This window comes from Corvus cornix, chromosome 4 (genome assembly GCF_000738735.6).
Source record: "Corvus cornix cornix isolate S_Up_H32 chromosome 4, ASM73873v5, whole genome shotgun sequence".
Taxonomy (NCBI): domain Eukaryota; kingdom Metazoa; phylum Chordata; class Aves; order Passeriformes; family Corvidae; genus Corvus; species Corvus cornix.
In genome coordinates this window covers 28,516,389-28,536,977 of record NC_046334.1, presented here as the reverse complement: position 1 = coordinate 28,536,977, position 20,589 = coordinate 28,516,389, and the positions used below count along the sequence as shown (strand labels likewise).

At 37.8% G+C, this 20,589-nt stretch overlaps 1 long non-coding RNA gene across 2 annotated transcripts in view; it reads left to right on the top strand.

Annotated features, from left to right (window-relative positions):
• The window catches only part of LOC104697132, a 558,345-nt gene that overhangs the window by 199,177 nt on the left and 338,579 nt on the right, over nucleotides 1–20,589 (top strand). The window lies entirely within an intron of this gene.

Below are 20,589 nucleotides of genomic sequence, written 5' to 3'. Positions count from 1 at the left end.
TTCACACAGGCAGCAAGAATAAATGGACTCCAGATCTTCAGCTGCCACAATTCACAGGCAGGTGGGTAAGTCTGGGACACAGATGCATTGACTAAGCAATTAAGGTGGTTTAGAAAATATGTCAGGCTGTGAATTGTAGCGGCTGAAGGTCTGGCACAAGATTATTCCTGCTGCTGCTAAGTTTAGAGGTGGGTGACAGCTGCCAGTGGTGCCATCTTAAATCACAGTATCTAAATACTCCAGAGCTGAGTGTCAACCCAGAGCCTGGATGATCCATCAATGAAACAGTTTTTCATGTCACTAGCATATATGTAAGTGTAAACAGTAAAGTAATGACACAACTGGTATAACTTGCTTATCCTGGCTCCTTTCTGTACAAAAGATTTCAGAAATGAAGTTGCATCTTTATTTTCAAAATGTGAAACAAAAACTGCAGTCAAAATATGCAAGTTTTGGCTGCTACCATTTGATAAGAAATAAAGTGCATGAGTAGTACGTGATGTCCCATGTACTCTTATTTTCAAGTAACGTGAATGTTTCATAAAACCCTAATTTAATTTAGGATTGAAGCTCTCACTTTCTTTTCAGGACAAGAAGCTGTGTCTTTCAGCAAGTAGTGATCTGGTATCTCACTGTTTGTCCATGTTTCTCCATTTGATTATGGTTGTGTGTAGAGTCCATGGCAATTCTAATCTTGGCCTCCAAAATGAATCTGCCAGCAAAATTTTCACAGTTTTGCAGTGTGAACAATTGCCTGTTGGGAATTGGATGGAGATTGCCAATCTCATTTTTTCTAGATTACCAAGAAATTTCTGTAAGGTTTTTTGTTTCCCTAAACTAAGAGTGTGGTACAGTGATTTTAGTTGCCTTGCTGTGAAACAAAGTTTTGCACAGCTATATGATGCCATTGCTAGTAATATCTGGTTGTAACAGATTTCCTTGAATTTGAATTCTTTTTATTCTCCTATAGCAAGTAAATTTAAAAAAAAAAGAATGTGTAAAATATTTAGCAACTGTGGGGTGTATTTTGCCCTTGATGTGTATTCTTAATTCCCATTAAACTGAAATAGGAGAGACTACACTGCTGAATGTGCATGTAACATTTTGATATGCTCCCAGTTGGTTAGAACAAGAGCGACACTGACAGCTGCTAACAGTGTCAACAGTCTCACAGGATGAAGTGTGGCGAGCCCCCAACTGTTTCCCATTCAAATGAGTTATGAGTTCTCACTGCTCAGGGGCACCCTGATAAGAGACCATTAGAGTAGAGTTGTGAGACTTGGGAAATATCCACCTGTCAGGATGGTCACCATCCTTCAAATAAAGTAAAATGGAGGAAAACATCTCAGGAGAGGGAGAGAGTTAAAATAAGGAGAGAGGTTGTCAAAACCTCACTAAGGGGAGCTCCGGGGAGAAGTAGCCCCTGGTTCAGGGAATAGGATGTGCTAAGGATGGGGAATGCTCTAAAGGAAATGCAATGAGGCAACATGAGATGACTTGGGGGCCTACCCACTGTCCAACATCAAAGTCTGACTGCAGAGAATGTTTGATCATTTGCTGCTTAATATTACATGCTCTATATTGATGCCAAAATTATTGGCCTGCTGCCTTACTGCTACTTATAGTGCTTCATTCAATTTGCTTGTATTCCTATTCACTTAATTTTCCCTTTTTCCAAGAACATCGCATGGGGACAAGAAACTACTTACTCTTGATGAAGAAGAACCAATATTATCTGTGGTCTGCACTTGTGCTCCTTTCCATTTAGAGTACAGTCAAGTTATTTCCTTTTCCTGCCATGTAAATAATGTGTGAAGTATTTCATAGAAGCATTCATTGTGAAAGGTGTCTGACAGATTTTGTAGTCTGTTTCCTGGCATTATGACAGAATTAACTTCATTATCCCTAAACACTCCATAACAGATGGGTGTTTAGCCTGGCCTGAAAAATCCCCAAAATCTTGTAATTCCCCAAAACTGTACCTTTGGACAGTTTGTTCTTAAAATTAGCAAGTATTCCATCAGACTTTTCCACACCAGGTTGTGAAACTCTTACTGCTTTACTCTTCCGATACTTAGACCAGGGACTTTTTATAAATCACTCTTTTCATCACCCAAAATTACTGTTCTCTTTTTCTAAAAACACAGGTCTTTGAATCTCAATATCTGCTTATAGTTTAATCAAAGATGAAATGGTACTTTGAATTTGGGGTGGAAATTTTTTTTTTTTTGAAGTTGGGATGTTGTTATTAATGCAGCTCAGGAGCATGCTTTCCTTTCAGGAAAGAATCACTCTTGGTTTGCCAGCTGCAAGTTCCTAAGTCTATTAGCCTTTATTCCTTTCTGTAAATTTTCCATTTCATTAGGTTTCTCAGTATATATGAATCAGTGGTGTCCATCTGTATTGGTTTTTTTGTTCTGTGTTGTTGCTGTTTTTAATCTGTTTCCAACCACCACTTTTAAAATTACTTTCTTAATCGTTGATCCCTCCCTGCTGGTTTAACTATGACCATTAAGAATTACTTGTGGTCAGATGTTTATCCAGTGATGTGTTTGTTTTATCATGCTGGAAAACCTTACTCTTGAGATTGATCCAAGAGTGATGTCATCCAGCCATCATCCGTTGGTTTTCAACTGCTGCTTCTCCCTTCCCATGTCAACTAGTTAGGAAAAGTATGGAATAAAAACAGTTGAATTGCTGCTAATGTTTTGGCTTCAGCTAAGTGGCTGAATAGTTGCCAAACAATCTTTCCTGTTCCTGGGGAAGAAAAAAAAATCCAGAATAACTAAACAAAATAACTGCTTATCTTTAGCTGACCAAACCCCAACACCTTTCTCCCTCCTCTATCAAATGTTAATCTGCCAGAAAATCCACTGGGGACCCTGTGCATCCTGAGACAGCTTGTCCCATCCCCCGTCACCTCTGGTATTCTGAAAGACAGAAGTCTTCCTAACTCAGGCCACATCACACACCCATCCTGAAAGTGTATGAACTGCAGGGAGAACTATGAATAAGAAGATAAAATCATCCTATCTTTCCTTCACAATGTGTAGTAGTTCTTTTATTCTTCCTATTTTGTTTGCACATCAGATGGCAGATTTGGCATATTTAGTTAGCAGCTGAAATTAAATGAATTTATATGGTTGTAAATTTAACATACACTTTAACATTCTAAGCTGCATTCTCATGTAGGCTGAAAACACGGATGAATGGTGCATTATTAGAATGTGTGGAGCTCATAAAAAGCTGCACTGTGGAAAACCATGACACTGATGCTGGCTGCTGGTGGTGGAGGCACCTGTGGTATACCAGTATTCACCACAGTCAGAGTTGTGCTCCCTTCCATAGCCACACAACAACTTGTGTAAGATACATCCAGTTGAGCTTGTTTTGAAATTTTGAGTGAGTATTTTATACATTAAGCCATCCAGCGTCTGGCTGCTACCAAACATATTTGTGGGATTTGTGTTAGCTGTGGGAAGGCTCTCCTACCAAGTCTCTCTCTGCAATATGAATATGTTGACAATGGCAGGAAAAAAACCTACAACTATTTGAAAAAACTACAAATATTTAAACATAAATGGGTCAACTCAAAAGAAAATCTGTTTTTCATTTCATGCTAAAGCCTATTTTAAAAATGTTGCAGAAATCCTACTTAATTTACACCGTGGCCAGTTTTGCCATCCCTGTGTTGAATAAAGCTTTATATCTCAGACAGTTCCAGTACAAAGCAGACACCAGAATTTATATGTTCAATGCTCTTCTGCTGTTAAAGTATCAAGAATAACATTCTTTTGATGTTTTGTTCTACGGTATCTCTCCAGAAATAAAACTAGATTAGTAGTAATCTGTTTAGTTGGTAAATAGGGAAAAGTTTGGTTCCTGTTGTGAACAGTGTTGATTTTTAGATGCTTGATTATATTAAATACTTTTAAAATAATTCAGTTGTTGGAACACTGGTAATTGCTATCCACATAATTAGCATTTTGTTTCCAATGACCATCTTGCAGTGCTTGCAACAAAATCAAATTTATTCCTAGAGTTTCTAGATAAATCAAAAATATTTTTTTAAATAAAACTAATCTACAAGGGGACGTAATCAGCTAGTCATCTGATAGACATTTGCCAAATATTTAATTTTTTGAAAGCTTTAATGGCTCTAAGGAATTTGCTCCATTGATTAAATGCTCTTAGTTAAAATAACATGACTTATTATTTTCAGGCTATGCCCAAAAGCTGCTTTCAGGCATTATATTTTCCCTTGGGTATTGTCAGCTGGAGAAACCGATGTTTCCAGGTCTTCTGTTCATGCTTGTAGTTTCCAGTCAAGTCCTACTGATAACATTCTCAATAAATTAAGCTGCAGAGAGTCTTTCAGAGTAGGGTTATATGCTTCATTTTTCCAATGCTCATTGTTATTCTCTTCCTCAATTTTTTTAACTATCCTTTTCAAATTTTATATTCTTTTCATACAAGTACCAAAACCCCATTTTCTTTTTATATATGACTAACAGTAAGTAGAAGTCCTGGTTGAGGAGGATGTGGAAACATTTGCCAAACTGTAGTCACACAGTTAAACCTAACTGATGTGACGCTTCATGAAATAATTAATTTCTGTGGGTACCTGAGCATTGTTGGCTGAGACAGAGCAGAACATCTTTGATGAATGAACCAGGTGGACTAGGCTTTAATTGTTTTGACTTAATATAACTTATTTCCCAGGTATGTTTTCTCAGTAAGCAGTATAAATTTCTAGAAGACGTCATGCGCTTGGGGATCTTTTCACTGTTGAGCTGCTTTTCACTTGTTAAGATTTTTACATAAAGAGCATTTGAGGCTCAGTAGCCCCAGATCATTTATGTTCTTTAGAGGCTCTCTGTTACAGTTTTATAGACTTTAGTACGTATAATGACAGTGTCTAGTACTATGTAAATAATACTCAGGATGTATCCATACTAAATCCCTTCAAGATATGTCTAAGGGTGGTTTCGAGTTCTTGTTTCAAGTCTGTTTTACAAGGAGTCAGTTGCCCTATTTCATGCTATAAATTAGCCCACTGTAACACATTTCTTACTTACTTTCCGTAGAAGTAAGGATTTATTTGAAGGACACAAAGAGTCTGAACTACCAAGAGAAACAAAACTGTGCTATTTCTATCATTTGGCTTAGAAGTTTGCAGAAAGCTGTAGAAACATGTGAAGATGAGAGTCATACTTTTCCAAAAGCCAGGTTAGAGGTAACAAAGAAACAGTCTGGGCATGATACTGGATTAAAAAATAACAATAAGAAGTTAGTGGATTATAAAAGCAGGAAAGAGTGATCTTCAAAACACTTTGTTGGGCTTAGTCCATGTGTCAAGTGTCAACTGCTTTTTTGTCTTTTTTTCTCTGAATGCTTTCTAAAGACAATACTATTGTTTATAGTTTCTCCAGAGTATTTGCAAGTTGGCTTTGTTGGACTTCGCTGAACTGTGCTCAGCATGTTGAGGTGTGGTCACATGGCAAGAAGTAGAAAGGAAATGTCAAGGTAGCGCCTATAGAACGATAATACCTGTTTACATTTTCTGCTGCTACCAAAAGGAGACTTGTTGAATCATGAAAGAAATCCCTGAGGCCACATTTATGTCATAAGTTCTGTGTGTTATATGGGATGAAGCCTTGTCCCATCTCAGTGACAGCTTAAACCTCAGCTAAATATGTTTGTACAGCCACATCACCTTGAGTAGTGATTTTTGTCAGACATTCGACGCAAAGAAATGTCAAGTATTTCAATGGAGTAACCTTAGATAAAATGCAAGATGGGTAATTTCACTGGGACAGAAGTAACATCAGTTTCTGATGTTGGTTTAAACGATGCTGAACAGCCAAAGAGGAGGTGTAAAATTAAGATGAAAACTGTAGCTTAGCTATTAAGTCCATAAGAAATTGTGGGCACGTCTACTTTCTTTTTTTACATGTTATAAGCTGTTCTGGAAGAATTAATGGAAAATGTGTTATCGTTTAGTTTGGGCAGATCTAATAATGATGATTTTATAGGAATCTGAACTGGAAGTTATTTTATAATTTAACATATGCATCTGATCATAGTTGAAGCCAAAAAGAGCTTTGCCCTTGATAGCTGGGACTCCATCCTGGAGAATTTTGGATTTTTAGCATGCCTTGGAAGTCTTTAGAAAGGTGACCTATGTATTATAAATTGCAGTTTAAGGCTCTAGATATACTAACACAGGGAGTTAACCCTGTTCATTTTATTTGCTGAATACCACATAGTGAACTTTTAAGATAAATAAATAATCATCTGCTGGATCTTGTCTAGTCTTTAAAGTTACACTTGATGGTTGCTCAATTTAAACTGAACCCTGATAACTAAGGAGGAAAAAATTACTAAGAAGCAGATCACACTGCATTTCTTTTTGGTAACTGATGTATTTTCCGAAGAGGAAGCTTAAAGTCAGATGCAATAAATGGAAGCAGAACTTAATAAGATGGGGCAGACTGCCAGAGATGGTCAATGTAATGGCTTTATGCTACAAAAGCACCTTGAGGGTGGGGAGTCCTGGGTGGACACTAATGAACCGCCATTGTGCCTGTTTGAGAGGATCTCCATTTCATAGATGGAGGCATAAGGTGACTGTGAACACAAACCCTTGATTTGCTCATACTGTTTGGTAAAATTGACAGTTTCTTGTTTCCAGTTTATTCCTAATTCATCTACCTCTCCTAATGTAGGTTTGGAATTTTTGGGGTTTTTTGAGACAAAGCCTCCAAACCTATTTGTCACAGAGTGCAAGTAGCAAGCATGGTGTTGGCTGGTGGGGAGGAGGAATAAGAGAGGTCTTGATTCCAGTGCTCCTTTATGTCTTGTAATACAGAATGATGATGGCTGAATTCTGGATTTTAGTTCCTTGCTACATTATATTGCTATAAGAGCGCGTACAATAGTTTTGTGTATAACTCACTATGAGTAGCCATTTGTAACGTGTGCTTTGTCAAACACTTCACGGATAAAACAGACATTTTGAGATAATGTGACAGATACTCTACATTTGTTATATAGCCAATGAGGTAGGAGACAAATTAACATTGCATGTTCATTCTGGGGCTGATATGGTGGTAATGGATGTAATGCATTATTATTACATTATGATGAACAGACTATCCAACTGCATTACAAATGGCATTATTCAAAACAGCTAACTTGTTAAAACAGCTAGAGCAATGCTTCTCAAAACAGGAATCCTTCAGGAGGAGGCTCAGGCAAAGCCATCAAAGCTAGGATAAATTAAAAAAACCCAAAACATTCGTTGCTCTGTTTTGTTTAATCCTTATTGGAAATCAGCAGCACTGGAATAATCTCTGATTTGTAGAGCAGCGGCACATGCAGGTCAGACCCTTAAGGCCGGTGTGAATACTCCCCATAGCTCCCCACACCTTTTGCAAGTGCAGCTCAGTCTGTTCCGAGACATTCCCCAGCGTCTGTACCTCAGTCCTAGTCCTGCTCTTGTAAGGCTCTTGCTGGCACTGGCTGCACACAGCTGGGGCCTCCAGCAGCTGCCTGTGCAGGGGTCTCCTGGGTCTGCCTCTGGAAAACTTGTGCCATCCTCACATCCTCTAGATTCTCAGCTGCTCTGCAGGTCAAAAAAACTGCTGGTTGCTTTAAAGGATGGCAGCCCATCCCAGACTGCTTCTAGGGTTGCTGTATTGCCCACAGTCCTGAGAGCATGCCTAATTCTGCCCCTTGGCACATTTCCTCTGCAGGTGCATGCAAGGAGAGAGGAAGCAGCTTCACGGTGTGATTTATGACTGCAGCTCCCAAACAAACCCTTGCAATGGCAATGCATTAAAGGAGTTGGGCAGGGAACCAAAGCCGTGGACAGTGAAGAGTGGATCTAGCTGCATTTAATTTAGCTTACATTTCTCACTGAACAAAGGTGACAGTGGTAAAGCATCTTTTTTCCCCTCTACTACGTGTGCAGCATGCATCTTTGAAATGCATCACTCTTCCCATTTCTATTTCTTTCTGGGAATGGTTCTTGCACACTTCTCTTCCAAGACTGTCCTTCGGGAGGTTTGCATTTATGAACCTTTGGGGAAAAGTGTTGCCTGGGACTAGATTTGAGAAATGTGGACCAAGCCAAACATGGCAGTTTTCCAGCCTGTAACTGTATTATATTTTAAGGCAAAATGATTTTACAGTAGTTATGCAATAAACATATGTAATGTATACATGTACAACTTGTGTAATTCATCAGGCATTTGAAGCAGAGCAATTTGGAATAAAAAGTTGGCTCTCACCTTAAAACTAAAGGAAATAATATTGAGTAAAACAAAGAAAAAAGCTTATGCACTAAACTTTGGAAGTCTGCAAACCCATTCTGAGGAGCATGCCCATGTCTTCATGACACAGTGCATTACTGTCAGCATGTTCTAAATATCATCATGACTTCCAGCTCAGGATATGAAAATTGGTCTTTCTAATAAAAGCAAAAGAAACATCTTGTGAAATTAATTTGTTGCCATTTTGATATGCTGGATATTCTATGGGAAACATTCGTTTAAATTTCAGTTGTTCCACAGACTGTACACAGAAAAAAATGACTGCAGTGTATTAACATAAATCATCACAAAAGTCAGAAGTTGGATTTACTAAGTTTTCTTGAAGCCCCTTGGAAAATGTGCTGATTTTTGTTTCCGAGAGCTTGTACTGCTCTGGGTGAGTGATATCACATGTGGTGGTGAGAGCCATATAATTAGTGTGTGTTTCTCAGGCATCTTTGGCCACTCATCTGTCTCTTCCAGAACTGCCTTTCATTTTCTGAAGTTACCACTGGGGTTTTTTTTAAACTTTGCTTTTATTTTTCTCCTCTGAGCACTTGCAAGCTTTCCCAACATGCCTCACTTGTTTTGTAACATAAAGAGCACATCATATCGGATTATTGACTTCTCATTGGGATGAGTGTCATATTGAAAGTTATTTTGAATGATTCCTAGGAAACAGTTCTCAACATATCTTTTTCAGTAAATTTTCCTGTCTCCCAAGGATATTTTCATGTACTGATTGTTGTCATAATTTTTATCTTTCTGTTTCTGTTGAGTTTTTATTGTATTGTCCAATATATGATTATATAAACACTCCCATGCATGGATCTTGATGCAGGTTTTGATCCTGGCATAATAAGTTTTCTGAGGATGAAGAATGTTTTATATCAATATCTATAAAATGCTGCATTTACTTATGGTGTACAGATATTTTATTAATATTAATGAATGTGTAATTGAAATTAGCAGGGTCCCTTGGGAAGGTAAACTATTCCCTTTGTGTTTTGGTTTTAAAATAGATCTTTGTTTCTTAAAACACTCTTTAATCTGTCATTGTGCTGGCATGTAATTCCCCTTCTGTTCCCCTGAAATTCAGCTTTCCAACTTCTATACAAGAATGATCTCAAGAGAAATAATTCTGTTCAAAAGGGGTTTTCTCCTGGATAGTTCTTGGTGACTTTCCCTCCGAGAGTCTTAGTAAAATGGCTGAATGTTTGGATCTAGGTCTGAGGAAGAAAAAGGGACAGTGGCTTCTAAGTGGTACTATCAGGACAAAGAGAAAGTTACAGACACATCTATGAATGTCCTATTTGTAAAGCTGCAGGGCAATAGTTTTTAGGAATATTTAAATCACAGCCTTTTACTGAATGGTGACAAATGGGAAGATACTACCATGGAGCTTTAACTGTTCTGTGATCATTGAGCCTATAGCTCCCATATAGGGTTATTTATTTTTGGTGTCAGAGGAAACCAATGTGATCATCTATCCCATGAATCCCCTACATCTTCAGGGAAATGCTCTAACAGTCAATAACCCTCTTGAAATCAGTGTTTCTAATATCAGCTGTCATTTTGTCTTCCCCTCTTCAAGATATATTGCAGAGCTCCCAGCTATCACAAATGTCTTCCTTATGTTGTGACCTGGAGTCTGTGGCCAGTCACCACTTGGATTTGTCTTTGATGAACTAAATGGGTTGAATTTCTTCAGTGTCTTATTATTAAAAGACAGTATTTTCAAGATGTTGAATCACTTTGTGGCTCTCATTTGAGCTATCATCTGTTTGCTGAATTCTTTTGGGGAGCTCCCAGTGTACTATTTATGGTCTCACTAATGCTATATGCAGAGGGTAATATCAGCTCATTACTCCTACTTGCTATATGCTATTTCCCTGCTTATGCATTAAAGGATTGTAATTGTTCTCTTGGCCACTGTGCCTCCTTGAGAGATTTACTGCTGGGAGAACTTGGATAAAGCTCAGAGATACTCAGACAGCAGTTGGGAAGACCTTATTCGCTATTAATGGCTGGGGCTCCTTCAAGAAATTTGTCAGCAATCTGGAAGTTTTACAGTAGTGATAGAAATGAGAGCAAGTCCTGGCTGCACCTCTCCTTGAAAAATACTCTGGTTTGCTTTCCAGCTAAAACACAGTTCATTCTTGTGGTGCCAAATTCTACAGCTTTCTTTCCAGACCCAGGAGAGCCAAAACATCACACATATGCATCATGCAAATACAATTCAGCTTGCTTAGCTCAACAGCCAGGCAGTGGCTGCTGCTCCCATGGCAGTGAAGAGAATTAGAAAATGTTGTGCAGTCTCCTCTGTCTTTGCTTGCAGAAATATCCACAGCAGCTTTATTTTTCCTACCTCTGTGACTCAGAAAATGCTTTTAACTCATTTCTCCCCATTAAAAAAAAAAAAGTTGTTTTGAGGTCTAACGAAGTCCTTGAATGATTTAGCAGGGAGCCCTTATGTGTGACATCAATGGTGCCATGATGAGATTATTGTCCCCTTCTGAAGCAGTAGAAACATACTGCCTATTCAACCAAATACAGCCAAGCAAGCTAGCTGTATGTTTGCTGATTGCCAATGTGTTGACCAGGAAAGTGGCCATAGTAGAGAAGATTTTGACCTGTTTAGTTTTGTTGTTGCTGTTTTTTGGTTCTGAAGGTTTTGTTATTGTTGTTGGTTGGGTGGGGATTTTTTCTGTTATTGTTGGTTTGGGGTGGGTTTTTTGTTACATATTTTTCATGGTTTACAAAAAATGGATTAGTGAAAAGGGTTTTGTAAAAATTGTGACAGACAATATTTTTCAATAATATCTTATTTCTAGTAGAGATTTTGCTTATGAGTAGTACCATATACTTTTATGGAAAACAGAAGTTTTTGGTTTAGGGTGTCTGGGCTACATGTTGTAAAGGAAGAGATTATGACTAAGGAAAGGATGCTGTTATGAGGTGAAAACCATTGACTAATCTTCACATATAGGAAGCAGGTCTGTACACTCACTGAGAAACTCTTCCACAGTTTTGAATTGAAGAATAGTGAAAATTGGTCATGCAAGGTGAATACTGGTGGTCAACAGCTCTTTTTAGTACCAGTTTAACTTGGAAAAAACAGGTATGTCTTATGCCTGCAGTTTCTTCGTTGGAGCTTTGGAACAGGAATTTCTCAGACTGCTCTTTCTTTGTCTTGTTTTTTCCTGTTATGTGATAAAATGACCCTGCTCTTGGTCATGTGATTAGATCCCAGTCAAAGCCAGCCTCAGACATGCACCAACCATGCATTTTTTCCCTTTGGCAAAGAAAATACAGAACTGAGAAGGTGAAAAAGTGGTGATTTCTATTTTTTTTTTTTCCCCTTTCTAAACAGGTATCAATTCAGGGAGCAAATGAGTCTTCATAGGAGTATAGTGGGCAGAGATACTCTATGAGCACAGGTTTTGAAGGAGGATATTGTCAAAATTGCAACTCCTTCCTTTGTGATTTCCAGACTAATATGAAAAGTAGTTTCTATGAGGCTGACAGAGTATGCAGACATTATGAACTACAAAAAACACTGTCTTTTCTAAACCTTCATTGGAAGAGTAAGGAGCCTTCTTTCATGTGTAAAGTTATTGCCTAGGATTATCCCAAAGTCTGAATTAAACTTCATCAAGCTTCCTTTCTTATCTCATGTATGTTTTTATTCTTGTTATTTTTATTAATTAGAAAAGTTTAATGGATGACATTGGTTAAAAAACCCATCAGAGTGAACTTTGCTTTCATTTGTTCAAAAGGAAACTCTCCACTCTTTTCTTGTTTTGCCATTACGGTTAGTTACCCTCCAGTCTCATCCAGATCACTTATGACACTGTTGGGGTTAAAATTTATAAGTTACAAGCTTCAATGAATAGTGCAGCATGCAAAAGCTTTAGTTTAGTATCATAAAATCTCTTGCTGGGGCTTACCTGCAAATTGTCATGCACCTGTTTTGTTGAAGATAAATAAGTCACTTTAGTAGACTTGGTTTAGAAAGGCACAAACCTCTCAGTTAAAAACAAAGTGAATTCTGTGTGATTTAAATCTGCTGTGGTGTTGCACAGACCTAGGTTTGACTATATCAGTTTAAAATTTGGATTTGAGAAAAATGTGTTTTCCCAATTAAAGGGGCATATGATTATTTCATGCATGCCTGATTTTGTATCCAGCCACATGATCAATCCTTTGTGCTTTTGTCTCATTTATTTTTTATTTTATTTTTATTTTTTAATCTTTTATCCCTTCCCCTGTTTGCATGTTTGAATTACTAGATCATAATGAAGGGTAAGGCATGCTAGATTTCTGTGCTCTGTTGGCAGTTTGGGAATGACAAATGAAAGCAACTAGTCATTTGATTTTCCTGCCCATCTGCTTTAATCATTAAAAACAAAACCCAATGAACTTTAATTTTTATTACAGAAAAATAGGAAACTTATAATTGGGTTTAAGTCTTGTCAGAGACCAAAATCATCCTCTGTTCTCCATGACCCAACTCTACATTTTGTGCTTTTCACAAATGGGCACCAGCAGAGCAGCAAACCTTTGCACTTCTGGTGCTCCTCAAAGGTGAGTTACTGCAAGTGCTGCAGTAGTGACAGCTTCATTCTGCCCAGCCTAGAGCCTGGACTTTTAAGTGCTATGAATGCTTTTATTTTCCTAAGAAAATGTGAAGCCTTGAGAAAATAAGGGAATCAGAGCACATTAATCAGAATTACCAATGTGAAGACTGTGACAGAAATTTGAAAAAAACCCAACCGCATAGACAATGGTTCCTCTGTAAGAAAAATCATTTCAACCCAGTAAAAAATTGATTGGTAATTCAAACCAGAAATTGCCCTGACTGTTGAACATATATTGAAATATTTCATGGTCTGTTTTATCATTGCAACTTGTTGACATTATTTTGTACTTGTAACTTCATAGACTATAGCCATTTATCACATCAGCATCAGACATCTGCACAAGCATTTGTCATGCTGCTGTTAATTTTTTTCCTTTTTCTTTTTTTCTTTCCCTCCCCACCCCCCATTGGCTGATGGAAAGCTATAGCTAAAAGAACAATACAGTGGAATGTGAAGGCTATCATTAGGGGGCAAAAACAAACTTCAAAGAGGAAGCACATATGGTTTTGACTTCTATAAAAATGGCAGGTGGACATGAAAAAAGGTTGATTTCAAATTTATTTTCATGATAGCTGCAACTTCTTAAAAGTCCAAGGTGATTAATTTTCAATTTGGCGTTCCTAATATCTGAAATAAGATCACAGTTTTACAACTTCCTGAGGCAGAGAATGAGAGTGACAAAGTCATGTTGGTATAAACCAAGGGCAACCCAAAGCAAGAGGGCTCTTGAGCAGCAAGAAACATTTTGCAAAAGGCTTTCTGAAAGTAAAGCATGTATATGCTTTATATGTATATAAACAAAATGTTTCTGAAGTCAGCTTGTTGTGAAGCATATGTTAAACTCAAGGGTGTTGGGTTAGATTTGAAAGGAGAACCTTTTGTTTATAGACTACTAAGTGTCACTTGTATTACTAGCTGAGATAGCAGTTGAATACAAAAGACTTGAACCAAAATGAAACATCACCACTACCTCAACAATGCTGTCTTTCCCTTAGTGACAGGTGTTTCTTTTTATATGAAGGAATACATGACACTTAATTTTCATTTCTGCATTATCATATGTCATTTTAGATCTAGCATCTGAAATCCTTGTGGCTGAAAAGTCAGAACTCTCTGCACCTGTGGGTGACTTGCTGGTGATGTGAAAGAATAAGCAACTGTCATTTCTAAGTACAAGTTGAATTTATCCTTCTTATAGATGCTGTATATGGTATTTTAATTGAAAAAGAATGTTAGCCATCTTGCCTATATACGTTAATATATTAAAACTGGTAGACTTGATAGAAAATATTTCTGGTGGGATGTTCTGTTCAGTGCTTCTCAGAAATATGGCAGGGCTGTTACCTATGGCTCAGATGTAACTGCAACATGCATGGGACTGGGTTTGGATCCATATCCCAGCTTTGCTGCTACTCTGATGAGAAAATTTTTTCTATCCTGATTCCTGCTAATTCACTTCCTATTTCTTGCATCTAGTTCTGAAATTGTGGGCTACTCAGAATGTGTCATGATTAAACCTCACCCAAAAGGGCATATATTTTGGCAAAGTATAAATGATATAAAAATAATGATGGTATCTTGCATGGGTGATTATTTATCACTACTTCTAAAGTCAATGTTGTATCAGGGTGGGATACATTACAATAACACCATTCTTTAGCAAAAAACAAACAAGTAAAAATCCCCCAAACTTTCAGCTGTCTAGTTATTTATCCTCTGAAAGTATCAAGAAAGGCTTTGTTTTCCCTAAATAAAAAATAATTGAATGTCTTTTATCAAGAGGTTGGAGCAACAATAGGACTGTATTCCAGAAGTTGGGTGCAGACTGGGACTTGATTATTCTTTGTTCCTGCAGAAAGACAAGATTTCTATTTCTAATAATCAGATATTTTCTTACCTCTCTGAGAATAGTACTATATTGTTTTCTCTAGTGGGAAGTATTATTTTAGTACCTGAGACATTAAGTGGCTAATTTGCGTCTGTCCTCAAGAAACAGTCTCCAGGAATGGCTTTGTAAAGTTTTCTTTAGAGGGTGGTCTTTATTTTATTTCATTCAGGGTTGTGTGGGCTTTTTAGGGCGAGTTAAAGAGATGAGAACTTCAATGAAAGAAATGAGATGTTGGTCCACAACAGCCCATCTTCCGCCATTGAATTTGAAGAAAGAAATGTTTTGTCAGCAATTTAGTTGTCAGTGCTCAGGTTGTGGGGCACAAGTCTTCCCTAGCTAAAAGCAAGTATTTCTGGGCGTTTGCCTTCTGTATCAGGCAAACACTCCCACCAGCCAGTCTTGCTTATAAAGCTCCTACCAGGTCCCCTCAATAAAACCACTCCCTGGAGCACTTGGACAGAGTGGGGACTGTGGTGGTAGAACTGAGAATGGCCCGTGCCTCCATCCTTTCTGAGGTCTCATCAATTTCCTCTGTTGGAAGTCTGGTAGCCACATTTTCAAGGGTTCCCTGAAGGCAGATAAGATCATCAAAAAATGTTTAACTTGAACACACTTCTTGTTACATCTGAATCACTTTGCCCAGCTTCCTCATGAGTATAGAAAAATGTTTCCTTTTGTCAGTTAACATAATAAGTTCTGGAGTACTGTCAGGATCTGTCTTCAGACTACTTCCTTGCTAGAAAATTTTGTACCACTGGAACTGTAGAATAATAATAAGAGAAGTGCTAAGCCTGTCCAAGGGGTAAAAAAATGCAACCACTCAGACCTTCTGTCTCTTTCTTTGGGGTTTACTATCAGAATTCAGCACTGATATTTTCAGGAGTTGCTGAATGGATCCATGCATCTGCTCATAAATTTATTCCTAATTTACACAGAGGAATATTTAGAAATCAAACTGCACTCTTTCCATTGACAATAGAAGCACACACTTTGTACTTGTAAAATTTTAAAAGCTTCCCCTCTAGGAAATCATGAAGGTACCATTGCTAGGGCTATTCATTCCTCCTAGCTTAGTTCCTCTCAGTTTCCTAATATCTGTCTTGATGGGAAATCATGAGAAAATTCTTCCTTTTTCCAGTGAAAAATCAGTATGAAAGAAGGGACAGGAGAGAATATTTTTGCCCGGTGGAAAAAACAGACTAGTTCTATAAATGCAATACAAAAAAAATCAGCATTTCCTTAGCACATGCACTATTGATTCAGTGTTTGACCACAATTGGACTGGTTTAGGTTTTGGCATCTTTGGGGAAGTAAGCAGTCCCACAGCTGTTTTTGTTTAGCCAAAACTCAGGTTTGACTCAGTTTTCCATATAATGTCTGAATGAATAAATTTGAGTTAGACTGTGTTATTGTGTGGACAAACTTACATGCAGGTGTCTTTAAACAAGGTATGTATGAAGCATCTTCATTATAAATTCTTTTCTTTATATTAATTAAGTGAAAAAGATTGGTCTACACTGGAAAAGTATTGAAGTAGAAAACCAAGTTAGGGAATGTAGCATGGAAACAAAACCGGGGAAAATATTTTAATTAGAAATAGCAGTGGTCTCAGTCAGAATTATTATAAATCCAGTGAAAACCATAGTCTTCAATGTGCCATGGAGAAAGCAGACGTGATCTATGAAAAAGTACCCAGTGATCAATTAATTTCATATTGAGAAAAATGATTTTAATCAAAACCACTTTTTTACCAGGCCTAGAAGGATATTTGATGTTTCGTTCTGTTGTGGTTTAACCCCAGCTGGCAGGTGAGCACCACACAACCCGTCATTCATTCCCCACTGATGGGATGAGGGAAGGAATGGTAAGGGCAGAAGTGAGAAAACCCCTGGGTTCAGATAAAGGCAGCTAAAGTGAAGCCAAAAGCAAGCAAAGCAAAACAAGCAATTCCTTCAACACTTCCCATGGGCAGGCAGATGTCCAGCCACCTCCAGGAAAGTAGGGCTCCTTCACACATAATGGTAGCATGGGAAGACTAATGCCATCACTCTGAATGTCCCTTCTTTTCTTATTCCCCCAGCTTTCTGTGCTGAGCATGGCACCATATGGTCTGGAATATCCCTTGGGTCATTTTGGGTCAGCTTGTTCACCCCCAGCCTCCTCACTGGTGAAGTGGGGTGAGAGGCAGGAAGGACCTTGACTCTGTACAAGCTCAGCAGTAACCAAAACATCTCTGTGTTATCAACACTGCTTCCAGCACAAGTTCAAAGCATAGCCTTGTATCAGATGCTATGAAGAACATTCTCTCTATCCCAGCCAAAAGCAGCATGTACTCACTCTCTCCAACAGTACACGTAACACCGTACTCTTGGAATACAGGGCTAAAGGCAACTGCCATCTACTAACTTTCCAACCCATAGAAGAGTCCTCTACAAAGGTGTTGCTCTTGATGGACTTCTCTCCCATCTATTCTCCATGATCCCTGGTGTGGGAGATGTTTTATTCCTCAAAACAGCTACTGCCGTCTTTCACTTTTCTTACATTTTCCAACATCTAATCTCTTTAGTAATAAATTTTAGCCACCTCACCCATCCACCAAAGACTCAGAGTAGAACAGGTTCTTCAGCTATTTGAAGACCTATAATCTGTTTCTCTTCCTAACTAAATTAGTCCAGATTTTCCTAAATTTCTTCTTGTACTATGTTGATACTGTCTCTTCTTTCTTGTCTTTGAGTGCTCTGAAATTGGTCCACATAAAAAGTACCCCTAACCAGTTATTTCTCATCCTCTATTTGGGTAGATATAAGTAACCTCTATCAGTTATTTATATCTACCTTACATTTTTCCTGACTAATTTTTAGTGTTTCACCAGTTTTCAAGATTGTTTTAAAGCCTGTGTTTGTTTTCCAGCATATCTATGTTTTGCTTCATGCTAAGAGCAAGTTTAAGAAGCATACTTTGATGAATATATTCCTTTTAGTCAGTGAATGCTTCTGGGTGATTTTACAGTAAATGTAAATAAATGGATGAGGAGCACATCTGCCTAATAATGTAGTAACATCCATTAGAAGAAAAAAGTGTGAAAGAAAAAGATTTTAAAGTCATTGTTCACACAGGATGGCTGGAATATTGCTTAAAGTAAAAATCTAGGAGCTGTGTAGAAGCTATTTGCTGGGAACCTTAGATTCTGCAGAACTGGACTATCTAGAATAGGTCTTAAATAAAATTATAAAGTATTAATGTTTTCCAAACAAAAATGTGTAGTGAATACACCCAGAAATTTTCTGTACCGTGTCTGCATGGTTGGACAATACAACCTCCAGAGATCCCTTCCAACCTCAACTATTTTGTGACAGGTTTCAGGGTTTCCAGTTTTAAAGATATTGCACACTAGAGTTTAGGAAGTAGTGCTATTGTCACATCAGGAGGTATCTCCAAGGCCCTCAGTTCTTGGATAATTTCAAAGTCTTTAGGTCCCTTTTGCTCCCTTGGGAAATATTGCAAAATGCATGAGGAGACTGTTTTCCAGTACCCAGTAAAAGCAGCTGAAAGAATGCTTGAGAGATCCTGCATTCAAAGGAAAAGTCTCTCTCTGTCTGGGAGGGGTAAGGTATCAAAACTGCAAGAGTCCGTGCCTGTCATCAGAGTAAGTTGTCAGTAACATGCAGGTGAGGATACATCAATATTCATGGCTGCTCTTCATATCTCATTAAGATGAGTATATATGCACATCCAGAATATAGTTCCAAATAAATAAGTGTTTGCATGTGCGCAGAGAAAGATGTTGCACCTGATATCACTCTTACTGTTTTGCTACAGCTAAGTGCCCAGAATTGTGGTGTTCTGTCCTGTGTTTTTTGAGAGCAAACTCAAAATGTACTTCTTCTCCTCTTCTGCTCTTGAGATGATGAAGAAATCATAGAAACCATAAACCACCATTCATGCTTAGTTTTATTATTTATTATTCCTAAGCATGAGAAGAGAAAGTTCCAGTGGTCTAATTGCTATTGTGGAGGCTCAGGAAAGTCAAGTTATTAAACAAAATTGTCTGTGCCCCTTATCTGATCAAGTTCTAAAATAATTCCTGAAATTAAGATGTAAATACTTTTATTTGTTTGTAATTCAGCTTCCAGTGGCTGCTAAAGTATTCAATCGAGGCATAACATTTTAAAGCCTTTTAAGAGCCAAATAAAATTATTACTTATAAATTATTAAAAGCCTTCCACAAATGGAAAAATACTTACCGAAAAGTCCTTCATAAATAATGTTCAAGCTAAATTAAGTAGTAGTATAAGGAATGCATTAAAGTTTGAGAATGAGATATTAGCAGTGTGCTCCCTTAACCTCAAAGTTATGATAGCTGGAGCACTTGCTACCCCTCTGAAACCTTGCAACTCCGAGTCCTGGCTCACTCTGGAAAAGAAACATGTGGTGCTACTGGAGATTGGAAAAAGAGCTCGAGGTCAGGGGTCGACACAGTAAGGGAGTTTGCTCTTTAAGAGGTTATCTGTGGATCTGCAAAGCCAAAGTGCAATTGGGTTCTGTGATGTGATTTTAGTGAGTAATTGTATATGATCGTAGGTAGTTTCAAAGACAAGGTTGGAAGATTTTTCTAGCCTGCTTGTGATATCAATTTTGGGGAGTCTGTGTATCTTGAGATGGACAATGCAGTTTCTTCAGAAATTGTCATCTGAAGTGATACAGCTGGTAACTGATTCATTTTAATTACAAATTTAGCAGACTAGTGATAGGCTTTTTTTTTCTTTCTTATCCCTGTGATACCTGTCATGTAAATCAGCAGCTTTGTTGGCTTGTACATTTTTTGCCACTGGTAAAACTCATGTTTGCTTTTGAGTTGGTACTGCATCAGAGAAAATTTTGCATCTTTATTAAGAGAGTACAAGTCACTGTAATTGATATGCCTGGATATTGCTTTTTCTTTGGTCTATGAGTAGATAGTTTGCCAGTGGGTTATCAAGTTACTGGCTCTTGATTATTCAAAACAGTGTGAAACAAACATTTCCTATTGTTTTAGTTGTTTAGGGTTTCCTTGATTAAGCTGTCACTGCTGTCAGTTATGTTCTTATAAGCCTGCTCGGATCTATTTCATGTTAAGAAAAAGCTCAGATAAATCCAGGAAAGCTTAATGTTTATCCAATGTGAAAATAATTACTCAAAAGTGTTATTCTTAATCCAGATAATTAGAGTGAGGAAGGAGAGATCAGTGTCATTGTGAATTATGCCCTGGCAATTGACTCTTGGTCCTTGTAAGTTTCAGGTGAAGATGTGAATGGATAAAGGTTAGATTAACCATAATCCAAAGTAGCTGCAACCTAAATCTGTTATGATACAAGGATGATCACTTAAAAAGAGCTGGATTGTGGGATTGTTTCTGGTTGGATAAGATGCCGCTCGACTGGGACTAGTCTTAAAACATGCTTAGCACCATGTCACTGCAGCTGTAAGCACTTGTGCACGGTTTCAGGCTGCTGCAGACTGCTGGGCTCTCCCTGCACAGTGTAAGACTACACTGCGTTGCAATATCTGTACTTTACATTAACGTGCTTTACCCTGTGTTTCATGGAAAATAGATGGTAACTTATGCAGAATGATTTGCTCAATGATCACTTCTCTGTGCTGTTAAACATATTTCTTTGTGTTCACCATTTGAAACATTCTGTGCATCTACATTTAGTATAGTGTACAATGGTACACAGTCAATAAAAATTGACCAATACAAAAT